The 15,479-nt window shown below is 38.3% G+C and overlaps 1 protein-coding gene across 2 annotated transcripts in view; it reads left to right on the forward strand.

The window, feature by feature from the left end:
- Mfsd6 (major facilitator superfamily domain containing 6) overlaps nt 1-15,479 on the forward strand; it is a 72,150-nt gene that overhangs the window by 27,356 nt on the left and 29,315 nt on the right. The window lies entirely within an intron of this gene.

Below are 15,479 nucleotides of genomic sequence, written 5' to 3' on the forward strand. Positions count from 1 at the left end.
TCTAACTCAGGACTGAATATTGCTGGGGGTTACCAGAGATAAATGCTTGGTTCTAGTCTCTTTGTAAATTACTCTCTGGCTTTAAAGCTGAAATTAAATATCATATACCTAGAGAGAGATATAAAGCTGTGCTGATTCTAGTTTTTAATGAGTCAGATTTTAGGGAGTGAGAAACTTAGGGGATGGGGATTTGGGGACTCTCCCAGTGCACTGCTCTCTGAAAATATGGCCAGTCTGTGTGAGCCACTAAAACAGGTCATACACCATCATCACAAACATTCATTCAGAGACCTCATGTTTAAAACAATCTTAAACGTTTCAGAAGAAACTAAACAGATTCTCTTTTCTCACTGTATGTATGCAAGTACACATGTGTATGATTCATAAACACAGTAAAAAATAACTTCAAAGGATGCCTTGACATACAAATATTAATGCATCTGGGTGGATCTGAGATGGAATTCTTATGGTAACTCAATGGATAATAAAGAATGGAGTTGGACCTTTTCTAATTATAGAACACAATATTAGCAACTTCAGATTTGGTTTGTTTTGATTTTAGCCCAGAGTGCAAATTTGCCTTCTTTTCTTAGATGTGAGGAGTTGTGAGGATAAGCTAGTGCAACTCCATCATTTTGGATTTTGTTTTTCATTTGTGCAAATTGGAGAGTGTTGGAATTTTCAATGTGAGTAATTCTGGGTTATTCTTGTCTTGCAAAATCCTTAATTAATCCATGGAGGACACATAAGCCATATTTTATACATATCATCTATATCATAGAATTAAAAAAGACAAAAATTAACAGTCTTATACAATGTTGCAATGTTATCCATATTATAGAATTTAAAAAACAAAAAAATAACAATCTGTAACAATCTGGTGATAAAAAGAGGCCACAAAAAGCGAACTGTTTATATAATCCTTAGTATTATGTTTTAAGGTTGGTGACTATACACTACCATCTTAGAAATGGCTTGCATACAATGTAAGCATAATTGTAGCTATTATTATTGATATGGGGGTAGTTTCTATTTTCCTATTTCTCATTTTACCTTGGAAAATGAGGATAACCAATTATAGGAAAAGCCTTTTAGAGCTATTTCAAGTATAGATTGTTAAGATGCAGGATCTCAAAAAATAGACTAATTTATGATCAGGAGTTGAAAAGGAGTAATTTGTTTTTTATACTGCCTTGAAAGAACATCTTTGCAGAGAAATATGTTACCATATTATATCATACCTACCAGGATGACTTATTAATAACAGCCTTACTGAGAATTGAGCTAGTCATCATTCACAACAAAAATCCGTTGTTGCAAAGTAATGTAAATGAATCCTGGGCCTTTGGTTATTGGTGTCTCTTTTAATTTCTCTTTACCTTGAGTGGCTGGCTTGATGGGTTACTATAGATTTTGTGGTTGCAGGCCACCCATCTCATAATGAAGGTGGTATATACTGGACAAATGTAAGGATGGCTCTTATCCAGTTGTTACCTAAGCTGTCACTGGATACTAATTAGCAGTCCATAATAATCTTAAATTGGATGTTCCTAATGGCTTGAATGCTGCATTTTAAGGGAAAGACTTGCCTTATGCATGTGTAGAAATGTAGGTGGCCATGTGTATTTGCTCATTATGTTTTCTTACAATGAAAAACAGAAACAATGTAAATGGCCACCAGTTGAGGAATGGGCACACTCAATATACTAGTCATAAAATGGAATAGTATGTAGAGTTAAAAGAAATAGACTAAATATCAATATTATGTTAAATAGGAAAAAAACAACTCAGACCAATATATAGCATGGTACACGGATGCAGATTTTAACAATGAATTTTAAAAGTTAAACATTTTCCACTTGGGCCATTGTGCTACTTCCAGCTTTTCAATGGTTAATTGGGGATGAGTCTCATGGGTTTTTCTTACTGGGCTCACTTTGAACTGTGATCCTCAGATCTCAGCCTTCTGAGCAGCTAGGATTATAGGTGTGAACTATAGGCACCCAACTTCCTGGGTTGTTCTTAAAGAAATGACCAAAATGATAATGTCAATGACATTTCAGTTCTTCAAATACTTATGTAAAAGCAGGATTTCATATTCTACAGGCTTGGTCTTAAGAAAAATAGAACAGGTATCTTGATGCTATAAATAAAAGTAGCAACGGGTCCTTTTAGAAAGACCCCATATTCTAATATGATACAATGATAGGAAGTACCAAACCAATGAACAAGTTCTTGTACTTTTTTCAAGTATCATTAGTTCTGGTATTGACGTCTTATACTGTTAGGAAGAACTCTTTGTTGGTGTCTTAGATGAGTCACAGAAGCAATGAGTCACATTCTGTAAGCAGTGGGAACCTTGATACCTGTAGTAATTAAAATGAATTTCTATATGGCATTTTTCATGCCAGTTTATGTGTTACCTGTATCCATTTCCAATTCTCTCTCCTTACTTATCACATGTGATTAGATTCAGCCTGGCTTTAAACTTCTTCTGCCCTCCACTGGTCTCCAGGCAAGCTGCTGTTCTCCATTCCATTTCCATTCTTGGCCCAGGCTATTTTCCTTCTTATCTTTCATCTCTTGCACTGCCTCTCTGGCCGTCTCCCCACCTAGCCATCAGGCAGGTGCTGAAACTGAGAAGCCCGCACAGCTTCTATATGGCAGAATAGACCAACCATGGATCAAAACTGGAGCAAGGCCTATGAAACTGGGACTGTGCTAGGCCTGTGTGGACTGTTCCCTGTCTACATTTCCTGAACAATACAGGGTAACATCTATTTTCATGTTTCCTTTGTATTAAGTCATCTAGAGATAATTTGAAGTCTACAAGAAGATGTATGTTGGCTAAATGCAAAGACTAGGCCGTCTTATGTAAGGGGCTTGAGCATCTGTGGACTCACTGTCTGCCTGGGTGGTGGGGATGTGGGGGCAGGGAGCAGGGCTTCTGGAACCAATCTCTTCTTGGATACCAAGGGACCACTGTATTTATTATAATTGAAACCTTAAACGCAGGGCAAGAATTGTACTGAATAATTCCAGCTCTAATCAATGATATTTCTCTTCTTCACACCTCCCTCAAATCTATCTTTAACTATTTCTTTAAAAAAAAAACATTTTTCTGGGGCTAGGAAGCTGGCTCAATGGTAGAGTGCTTGCCTTGCATGCATGAGGCCCTGGGTTCGATTTCTCAGGACCACAAAAACAGAAAAAGCAGGAAGTGGTGCTGTGGCTCAAGTGGTAGAGTGCTAGCCTTGAGCTGAAGAGAAGAGGGACAGTGCCCAGGCCCAGAGTTCAAGCCCCATGACAGACAACAACAACAACAAGAAAAGCAAAAAAATTCTGAAAAAGTTTAGCATTTTTGTAGATATACCAATATATTTAGACAAGCACAGAAGTTGGGAGAGGAAGAACATATTCTAAACTTATATTACAACTGACTTTGGGAATGGGAGTTAAAGAGACAGGGTCACAGAAGGGAAACCAAGCAATGAGGAACAAAGAAGACCTGAACTTTGTTGTAATATTTTTCAGGAAATAGGAACAATTATTTATAATTTTCTATTGCTTGGTGCTACTTTCTACTTGTTTTATTCCATAATTTGTATTGGAAAAGAGCTTGAAGCCCATGTCTACTTATAATAGATCAACATAATAACCATGCTATAGAAGACCAGGTAGTTTTATACATACATATATATGTGTGAGTTATAATTATTTTAAAGAGATATATTTGTCCAACTAGATCAGGTAAGCATTGAGATTTTTGTCTTCTCATATATACAGCCATATATTTTCCATAAATAGCACAAACATAAATGATTAAAAATCTATAATGTTATATGACTACAATGGCATTTCTTTTCTTTTTAAAATTGAGATCAAGTCAATGCCATAGTATTGATTATTAATATCTAATAGTGCCTCCAAATTGTAGTTTGAGTAGTAATTAGAACTTTTTTTAATTAAAAGAGAGCTGGGGTAGATAGCTCAGTGGAAGAGCATTTGTGTAGTATATATGAGACCCTAAATTTAATTCTTAGTAGTGCAAGAGATCTGAGAAGGAGAAAGAAAGGAGAAGGGTGGGAAGAGATAGTGAGAGAGTAGAATGCCAGAAAGTCAAGCCAGAAAGTTTATTACCATACATGTGCCTGCACCAGCTATTAAGTGTCTTGAGTCAGTGTCAGTTTCCTGCCTTCGTATTATATGTCAAAAGCCTAAGTGATTTGGTTAATTATATTTGTATATATTAATGGAGATATTTCATAAGTTGCAATTAAATAATTTCATAGAATACTTTGGAAGAGATTATTTTAAAAAAGAAATTTCTTTGAATATTTATTTCATAACACATTTCTCCAAAGTCTGAAAAGTTCCATTTTGTTCCTAAAATATTTGGCAACTATATTTCACCTTTTTTGCTGAAAATATGTTGGACTAGTAATCTATAGACAGGGAAAGAGTAACTAAATGTTTCCTCTGCTTTATAAACAACATACAGATTGAAGCTTTAACGTTATCAGAACAATAAATTTTTGGTGTCATTTATGGTTCTACAACTTTAGAGCATGGTACTGTTTATTGTATTTGACAGAAGAAGAAGACAAGAATTGCTAAGTGATGGAATGTCAGTGGATCTGTCCTAGCTTATCGCTACTGGCCAGACCCTGCATTCCATTTAGGAGAATGAGACTGAGAAGAGAATAAATTGGTTGAGGCCATCTTCCTAAGCCTAGATAGATCATTTACTCCTTTGATTCTACTTTTTGCCTCTCTGTGTTGGGGGGGGGGGAGGGTGGTGAATTCGATTCAGATCTCTTATTCTGACCATGGATAAGTATGTAATTTAGTTTTGCTAAGTGTCAGGTTCTTCATTGGTAAAATGGAGATAATAATTGTATCTAACTTCAATAGCAGATTTTAAATGAAATGATACATAACTCATACTAAGTGCTCATCTGTGAAGAGCAGGCAGTATAATTACTGCTGTTGCTAACTCCCTTCTTCAGAAAGTATGTATTCAGCACATGCTAGGTGCGGGGCTCTTCTGTGGACTGTGGGTATGGAATATGTAATGGGATCTAGAAAAGCAGACCTCAAGGGACTAACATTCTATTGGGCTGAAGGATAAACAGTAAATAGATCATTTTACTTCTTATGATGAATGACTGAAGGCAAAAATAAAGCAGGATGAGGAGTTCTGGAACAACAGAGGAAATAAGTAGTTTTAGCTGGGCAGGCTGGGTGACTTTGTCCTCCTTTCAATTGAGTCCCCAGGGAAGAGCTGAGGACAGAGGAAACCCTGAGCATGAATGGCCTGAGAGTGGGAGGGATAAAAGCACATCAGCAAAGGGGCAGGAACCTGCCAGGCCCTAAGCATCCCACTGACCATCCCCATGTGAACTCAGGGAGGCTGAGTCTGAGCAAGAGGTAACATGAACAGACATCTTCTCTGATGGGTTTTGGGGACGTGAATTGACTAGTTTTTGGCTTGTCCTAGTTCAGAAAGGTCCATTTTACTTCATTCTTTGTATTTTAGAAAACTTGAGTTTCCTTCTTTCCTTGAACCACGAGCTGATTATTGGTGTACTACCAACTCAGTTCAAAGCTTTTCTTTTTGTTGTTGTTGTGCTTTGTTTTTTGCAATGTCAAGATTTCAGAATGTAGAGGATAATAAAAAATAAAATAGTGAAAAAAAATCTCCAACCATAACATAGACTACAAAAATAACTGCATTAGTCATATGATCATTTGAATACTTGTTACATTTAAAATATCTGCAAAGGGTGTGGTACATGCTATAAGCCTCATTTAATCCTCCTAAGAATCTTGTAAGTTAGGTATTGCTACATCCATTTCAAAGGTGAGAATTTTAGTGTTTATATACTTTGCCCATAGTGACACAGCTCATAAATAATGGAGCTAGGATTTCAGCTCAGGCCAGTAAGACTCCAAAGCTCTTTTCTCATCTGTTGCCTTACAGATTCAAGATACTGAGTAAGCTAGGCAAGTGTTCTGTTTCTTTAAGCAACTCATTCTTACTATTACTCCTCTTCTCTGTTCTGACCTATGTCTCCTACAACTTTTTCAGCTTGCAAGTGTACCTGAGAGAGAAGTGTGTTGCTGTGGACTGAAGTTTATCTTCCCTCCTCTCATGTGTTGTGGTATCTGGAGATAAAGTCTTTGGGAGGGTATGAGGTTTAGATGAAGTCATTGCAATGGGGCCCAAATTACAGAATTAGTGCCTTATAAGGAGAGGTACTGCAGAGCTTGTGCTATTGTCTTCTCTCCCCACTCCCTTCAGCTCTCCTCCCCCTCCTCCCTCTTTATCTTCTTGCCCAATCTGCTGTCATGTGAGGACATTAGAAATGGGTCATCATCCCAAGCTAGTGAGAGAGTCCTCCTGAGGCCCCACCAAACAGGTCCCCTCTTCTCAGATTGTCAGGCTCCAAAACTGTGAGACAGAAAATTCTGTTGCTTAAACCACTTAGGCTATGTTATCTTAGAACAACAGCCTGAGAAGATCATCGTACACATCTGAAGAGAGAATCAGAGCAGGGAAAGCCTGAAGTTGGGATAGAGGTTTGAGATTTCCAAATATTCTAAGAGTCAGACACTAATGTAGGAAGAGTCCTATTAGGAGTGAGTTCAGCAACAACGAACATGTATTTTCCTGCATGTGTATGCATTCTAGCAACATGAAAACCTAGAATAGATCAGCCTTACATGGTTTACCCAAAGTCTGCTTTTGTGAGAGGACAATGGGACTTCAGCTCAGGTTTTCTGGTTTATGATTTCCATGGTCTTTCACATAGATCAGCCACTGATGTTAGGTTCTTCAGCGTCAACAAAGACAAGTGCCATTACTATTTTATTAGCAGCAATCCTATTACTAATAATTACCTATTCGAATTCCTTACCTATTGAGTCATTCTTCCTCTTGTTTATTCTTGGATTTTTGTTAGAAATATAGTATGTTTTATACCTAGATAGAATATTATAGCAAAGTGAAAGTAAAGTGGGCATTAATTTGTGTGTGTGAAAGAAGAGCATCTTTATTGTTTCCAAATCATGTCTGTTTATGAGGACAGCTCACAAATTAGAAAATCAATTCATTTTTTTTAAAGAAGAGCATCTTTTAAATTTCCTCCAAAAGTTCATTATTGGGGTGGGAAGACTTACCTACAGAGAAAAGGGACTGGGACTCAGCAGCAGAAGATGAATCAGATCCTCGTTCTGCAGTTCATTTATCTACATAAACCTGGCAACTCTCACCTTGCAACTCTCACCTCCAACATTGATTTCCTCAGCTGTAAAATAGTTCAGGAAATTATGGTGGGAATAAATGAAGTACTAATTAGGAAATGTTTTTAAATAACAATAATTGGAGAATATGATAGAAATGTTAGTTCTTGTTGGGAGGCATACTAGTTCTAGACATTTCAGAGATTATGGAACTAACTTTCTGCTTTCTTCTTTTTTAATTTGAAAAAAAGAGGGCCAAGAGTGTTTGAGGAAATCTACTGTTCAGTTAGAATTCCTCATTGAAAAGTAAGAGAGAAAAAGTTCTTGTCACAAGTTTACTAGCTTAGGTTAAGGGTAAGAGTTCCTTTTGGTTGTATTTATGCTGTTTTGTCCTTGCTTTAAAAATCCATGGCTTACATTGTACTTTAGATAGGAAAAGTGCTTAGCATTGTGAACGGGGCTTTATTAAATTAAATCTGAAAACCAGTGAAAGTTAAAGAAAGAGAAGGAGATGACTCAAAGCTCAGTGTTGTCTGTGGTAGGTAAGACTCTCCCTAGAAGGCTACATGGAGCTAGCTCAGGAATGGGAAAGATCAGGGCTGTTTTCAAGCCCTGGTGGGTCGGCCTAGCTCCTAAACCTTTCCAGACAGCTTTGGGGACCTGCTGGGTTGGTGGATGCAGCCTGTACCTGTGGTCAGAGAGGCTCTGATCAGCTGTTTTCTCTGCCTGTCTCTCAGGGCCAGTCTCACTGCTCCCCTCTCTCTGCCCTTTCCTGGGTGTGCATGTGAGCCCCTTTCTGGTTTTCTGCCTCTTCCATAGCAGTGAATCAACTTGTGGTTATTTCAGCTGCCTGCTTGTTGTTGTCCTCACTCACCTGCAGGTAAAGGGTGGGAAGGCTAGCTAACCTTTCATCCTGCCTCCATACTGCTACCCGTGGTTTCTGTGGCTACCTCAGCAGAAAGGGCTTTTTGGCTCATTTCATCTCATAACAAAAAACTTCGCTCCTGGGTAAACTTTTCTTTTGTGATCCAGGATATTGGACAGCTGCTGGATGGCATTTGCTTTTCTTCTATCCTCTTATCCGGCCTTCTCAGTGATTCGTAAAATTTTTAAATGTCAACCATCCTCTAAAGCCAACACAAACATACACCCAACTTCATTAATCCAGATGCACAGCCGTGTCCAGCAGTATAACCACGCTGCCACTACCAGCCTTCCACACAGGGACCTTTCCCCAGGAGTAGAAAAGGAGCACATTGCTATTACCTCTGATGGAGCACTGTGGGCAAGGTGGAAAGGGTCTTTCACTAAACAACAAACCTTGTAGCCCTGTGTCATCTGTTTGGACATCTCTTTCCTTGTTGCTATGAAATGAGAGAGTTAAAGATGATGTTATAGTTTTGTTTAGTTCCAATTTGATCTAACTATCTGCTTTGATTAGTTATAGTATGAAGAACTGCACACCAGATCTCTCCTCTCCCTGTCCATTCTTATCCATTACCCAAATACTCAACTTGGAGTGGTTTTTTTGTTAAGTGAGGCATGTGCACAGAGGCATTCATGCAAACTTGTATATGCCAAGCTGTGAAAATAAGCTAGCCAGTGATAGGAAGTGTAACTTAGGTTAGCAATACTGCGATTCACATACTTAATTTTCTTCTTCTTTTGATTTTGGTAGTACTAGGGCTTGACCTCAAGGCTTTTTAGGCTTGCTACCTGTCTCAAGCCCTGCTTTTTGCTAGTTACTTTTGAGCTAGGGTCTCACTTCCTGCCTAAAGGGAATGCACCTATCCATGCCTGAACCTAGACAGGCATGCATTATTTTGTTCAGCTTTTCTCTGTTGAAATGAAGCCTCTCAGCCTCTCAGGTGGGCATGCATTATTGTGTTCAGCTTTTTTCTGTTGAAATGAAGCCTCTCAGTCTTTTCTTCATGGGTTAACCAGGAAGAAATTTCATCCACCACATAAAAGAGAATGATAGGCGTGTACCACTGCACCCAGCTTTGGGTCGAGCAGGGGTCTGCTTTTTTTTTTTTGCTTGTTCTGGTCTTGATCTATGACCCTTGCATTTATAGCCTCCAAAGTAGCTAGAATTACAGGCATGAGCTACTGGCACCTTAAATTTTCTTCAGAACCAGTTGACCCAAATGGAAGTTAGGACCCCCAAATCTTAGATAATTCTCCCATGTACCAAATCAGGAAGAACTTTCAAAAGATGTGATTGTTCTTGCCAAAACTCTTGTACTTTATAATATAATCATAGATTACCCAGCTATAGAATGTTTTATAGGTTTCATTTTTTTAACATTTAATCTCTTCAAAACCCCTCCAGTCTAACCAAGGAAGTTGTCCCTACTTCTAAAAAAAAATCCCACTTCAAATATGCCTGTGCTATGGATTCCTCCACCTCAGCTGGAGTGCTGTGCACCCCACCGTGCTACCCATTGTGAAGACACACTAATTAGCACTGTTTGTACAAGCCTTTTGCTTTATATCAGCCACTGGAAAAGTAAATAGCAGTCCTCCAGATAAAGTAAATGAGTAAATATGGCTGGATTAGGTTGTGCAAAATGCTAACAATCCTCCTCTAAAGAGAGAGCTTCAGTCTGACTGCAGAGGCCAAGGGAAGCTGTCACATGCTCCATTGTGAGTCTGTGTGGTAAATATTCCAGGGGAAAACTAAATGTTACTATATGTTAGAGTTTTAAGTCATGGGGGGGTGCATCTTGTGAGCTGAATTATGTCTCCCAAGACATAATGTTCAAGTCATAATCCCTAATACCTCAGAATTTGGCTGTTCTTGGAGTTACGACCTTTAAAAAGGCAGCTAAATTGAAATGCAGTCATTTGGATGGACCCTAATCCATTGTGACTGCTGTCCTTCATTATAGGGAGAGTAGGACATGGATAGTTACAGACAGAATGCTTCGTGATGCCAGATGCTGGTGTGGCTCACACCTGTAATCCTAGTTACTCAGGAGGCTGCGATCTGAGGATCATGGTTCAAAACCAGTCTGGGGCAGGAAAGTCCATAAGACTCTTCTCTCCAATTAACCTCCAGAAAACTAGAAGTGATACTACATGTCTCAAAGTGCTAGAGTGCTAGCTTTGAGCAAAAAAAGCTTAGGGACAGTACCCAGGCCCTGAGTTCAAGCCCCATGACCAACAACAACAATAACAACCACACAAAAAGAATACTTCGTTATAACCCAATCTCGAAAACTATCTGAAAAGCTAGGAGGGAGCTAAGGAAGAAACTACCCCCTTAGCTCTCTGATCTTGGACATCTAGACCTGAGAATTTTGAGACCTTAAATTTCTGTTGCTTAAATCACCCAGTATATACTATGGTATTTACTATGAGCAGCCCTAGCAAAGTAATGTGGTCTACAGACCTGGATCCCTTGTTTCAACCCTTCCCTCCAATTCATGACAGATGGCTACCTAGACTTTACTTGGCCACTATTGGAGATGTAGAACTTTCTGCCTCACAAGGTAGCTACAATAATGTCACTTGGAACTCTCAGTTGAAGAGTGGCTTAAGCAAAACAGGAAATGTGTTATATAATTGAATAGCCAAAAAATGTCTGTATGTTTAATTATTTTAATTGGAGCTCAGATGATATGATGAGACCTGTCTTTTCTCTTTCTCTTAACTCTGTCTTCTGTTGGGTAGGCTGACCCAGTCTTGTGCTGAAGCCCCAGACAAAAATAAGATCAAGTCCAGCTAAAGAAGAAAGACAGCAAGGACAGCAGCCTCCCTGTGCTGACTATTCCTGATTCCGATTTTGAGCCACATCCTGTTTGCAGAAAAGTTCTTCACCTTCTTGAATGGCCCTCTGTAGTGTTGCTTCTTCATTTCCCTGAGGGATTTCTTTCTGATCATCTTATCCTGGACTCTTCTCTTTTTACTTATTCTAGGTCTTTCTTGTTCCCTCCCTCCCTCCCTCCTTCCCTCCCTTCCTCCTTCCTTCCTTCCTTCTCCCCTCCCTTCCTTCCTTTTCTGTCTCTCTCTGTTTAAATCAGTGCTCTCTTAAAATGTTGTACCTTTAATTATATCCATTTCTCCCATGATCTGGCCAAAACTTCAAGAATGGTGATATTTTTGGATTTGATCTTGGTAAGCATGTGGCTTGAATTTGAAATACCTTATTTAGTTCCCTCACATTAAACTTAGGGACACTAAAAATTCCTGAGGACTTTGTCACATTAATCACTATGCCAAATGTCATTGATTTTTGCTTGCAAATTGTAGCAACTGTATGTGTATTTCAGGCCATATCAGGAACAATTTTAACAACATTTTGTGTGTATATATGCGCATGCATAGGCATATGAGGGCATACGTGCACATGGTCACATACTCCTCATTTTTTCCCCACTTGGACCTAACATGGTATATAGTTTTTAGTGACATCTATAAATGTTTATCGAGAAATTCATATGCCTTGTGGTTTTGTGTAGCCCTTCAGGGGCATTTTCATTAAATTTAGAAAAGTCATACATCCTAGTGAACCTATACTGCTTAGAAATTCCAGAATGATATCACAAATAGTTTTATTTACTTTATGAACATTATTGATAAACTATCAGTTTAATTAGAACTCCAATTAACATGAATTGCTAATTTTCTTAAATTGTGGTTGTATAAAAAACTTGGAATCCTATAAGTAATTTTTCTCCTTCTTTTATATCCTGTAGATATTAGCTTCACTTATACCAACCATCTGTTCCATAATTTCTTGTTTCTTGGTGTCCTGTTAGGAAGAAAGGCAAGTGATGATGTTGTTACCTTTATCACTATAGATGTTTAATAGGCATCTGTATCTCACTAAGAAAGAAGCATTTTCAGACTATTGTTCTGTATCTGCAGACGTTAGTGTCTAAGGATATTCTAGGACCCAATATAAGTTCTATATTCAGCATGAAGAAGAATTTGGCTGCTCAAGGATAATCTAATGAAATGTATTATAAATTCCTTTTTTTTCTTTTTATGGTTATGGGGCTTGAACTCAGGGCTGGGTGCTGTCACTGAGCTCAAAGCTAGTACTCTACCACTTTGAGCCACAGTGCCACTTCTAGAGGTTAATTGGAGAGAAGAGTCTTATGGACTTTCCAGCCTAGGCTGGCTTTGAATCTTGATCCTCAGATCTCTGCCTCCTGAGTAGCTAGGATTACAGATGTAAGCCACCAGCACCCAGCATACATTCCTTTTATGAGCAAATCCTAATTTCAGGAGAGTGAATGTGTTGGTTTGCTAGGGCTGCCGTAATGAAGTACCACAGATTAGGTGGCTCAAACACAGACAGACATTTATTTCCTTACAGTTCTGATCAAGGTGTTGGCAGACTTTGTGAAGGCCTATCTCCTTGGCTTGTCTCCTACTGTCTTCTCCCATGCCTATGTTCTTATAGCCTTCTCTTCTTCCTAAAGATACCAGACACATTGGATTGGGATCCACCTACATGACCTTGTTTACTATAGTTATCTGTTCAAAGGCTTTGCCTCCATATACAGGCACACTCTAGAGGGACGGGAGGTTAGGACTTAGGATTGTACATTTGAATTGGGAGCACAATTGAGTGTACAGAAGGGAATGCTATGGCTGCTTGAAAGTCCCATTCAGATATTAGAGTCTTAGGTTGCTAAAATGCTAATGACTATTTAATAAATATATGGGTATGTATTAGTCTTTTTTTAGATGCAATTGCTGCCTTCTTTTCCATTGGTATTCTTTAATCTTACTAATTACTTAAAGCTACTAGTTTCTCCAAAATGACTGGTGAATGGTGTTATGGCTCAGTCTCTTATACCTGAGATATACAAATTAAAAAGGAGAAACTCATGGATTCAGATGAAACTCATGGTTTTGGCTCATGGATTCAGACCATGGTCATTTAGTCTCATTGCTTTGGGCCTGCAAAACAGATAGGGAGCATGCTGGAGCCTAGCTGTCATGGTGGCCTCTTGAGGCCGTGGTAATGAGCTCCCAATATCATCTAGGATGACACACTGCCAATGGCCTAACTTTTCCCACTAGGTCCCACCTCTGAACAGTCCTGCCACCTTGCAGCACAACCATCAAATGAGGATCAAGCCTGCAACACATGAAACGGAAGGGGAAATTTAAGATCCCAAATCTAAAAGATGACTCTCTCTTTTGGAATTCTGGGATAAATCTTTAACCAGAAAACAAAAGGAATCTTGGGTACTTCTCTCTAAAATAGTATAATTGAGTATTTATTTTGTTTGGTCAAGTTGTGGTGTTATAACTAGCTCCTTAAATTTGGAGAGTAGATGTGTAAGGAATCTAAGTCCCTCCAAATGGAGTAATTTGTACTGGATACTTACTCCACTTTTGTTATTTTTAGGGTACCTGTTCATTCCTAAACAACTATCAATTATAGCATTAGAAATATGGGAACAAGGTAAAAACTACATCAAGTTCATACACTTAGTTTGTATATATGGCAGCCTGAAGACCTAAGGGTCCCAGAAGATATGGACCAGTAACTCCAAAGACCAAATTCCACATGAGTAGAGGTTTGAAGGCGAAGTAGATTAGGGTGGTTGATTTGGGGGTTACTTAGTGCAGAAGCTATGGCCTAGATTAAATATAGTTGTCATGGTTTAGATGTGGGCTCAAAAAAAATTGGAGGTAAATAATATTAACACTAGGGTGGTAGATAACCGAATTCGTTTTATAATGAGATGATGGAAAAGTATTGGTGGAAAAGAGCTTAGAATGAACTACAGCAGTGGCTTCTCCATCTTAGTGTCAAAATAACATGGATAGCATTCAAAAACACCAGAACCAGGTTTCAACCTTAGAGAACTTTACTTAGATGGGCATGGTTCTTGACATCTTTTTTTAAGTTACTAGAGTAAATCTGTTTGAGATTTAAGTGAAGGGGCTGGGAAGGTAGCTCAGTGGTAGAGCGCTTGCCTTGCATGCATGAGGCCCTGGGTTCAATTCCTCAACACCACATAAGCAAAAAGAAAAAAGCTGGAAGTGGCGCTGTAGCTCAAGTGGTAGAGTGCTAGCCTTGAGCTGAAGAGCTGAGGGACAGCGCCCAGGCCCAGAGTTCAGGCCCCACAACCGTACCCCCCCCAAAAAAAAAAGCAAAAAAAAAAGTTTTAAGTGAAATCAGGGTTTAAGTTTATGGCTTCACTGCCAAATCATGGCCACACAGCCTCCCCTTAAAATATTTTTACTAGAATATATTAATTGCACATTGTAATATTTGCATATATGCATATAATATGCCAAGATTGAACTGAGTCCTCTATTACTCTCTTCCCCTCCTCCTTTTGAAAACAATCTCAGCAGCTTTCCTTGTCCTATTTTCATAATCCATGTGAAGTGGTTCTAGAACTCACCCTCTCTGTACTGTTTTCTGTATATCCCATAAACTAGGAATGGTTTCTGAATTTTGAGATGGTTGGAAAAAAATTGTAAGAATAATGTTTTGTGATACATGAAAATTATAGGAAAATGCAGACTACGGCATCACAATTCAAATTTGGTTGGAACATAGCTCATTTATTTGCATTCTATGTGTCTATAGAATACAAAAACTACTACATTTACATTTTAATGTGATTTTCATCCCTTCTAACTTCTATTTCCATTCCCTCAACCCTCTTTTAGTCTTATTTATGATCAGTGCCAGCTGAGTACCAAAGAACATTTCCTTATTCAAAATTTTAAAGAAGAGAACAGTATTTATAGGAATGATTTTAGTATCAAAATACAGTTTGAACAAGAGTTAAAAATTGAAATTTTCTTATTTATTTCTTTTGCCTTATGATTTTCATCCACTTGAATTGAGAAAACAAGAAAAATATGAAGGTTAGGAAAATTAGCATAAATGGAAAACAACCGAGAAAGCTAAATCCCTGTTATTAGGCCATGTATGTACAGAAAGGCAGCCACCATTTGCTTTTAAACCAGCCCATTCAGTTCAGAATGAGTGCATCCTTATGCTTGGGTGGACTACTGTAGACCTTTGCTTTTTTGTTTTTTGACTTATATTTTTGGCGGTAGTAATATTAGGGGTAGGAGGAGTCTTAATATATCGGTTTTGTTAGAATAGAATCATAGGTAATTGTTAAAATAATGAGCATGTACCAACTGAACTGACAGGAAAAAATTATTTCTAACTAGTTTATTATTCATCATTAGATGATAATTATCAGTGACCTTGAGAGTCTCCTTGTAAAGCTGTTGGTATT

This window comes from Dipodomys ordii, unplaced genomic scaffold (assembly GCF_000151885.1).
Source record: "Dipodomys ordii isolate 6190 unplaced genomic scaffold, Dord_2.0 Scaffold5, whole genome shotgun sequence".
In the NCBI taxonomy this organism is placed as follows: domain Eukaryota; kingdom Metazoa; phylum Chordata; class Mammalia; order Rodentia; family Heteromyidae; genus Dipodomys; species Dipodomys ordii.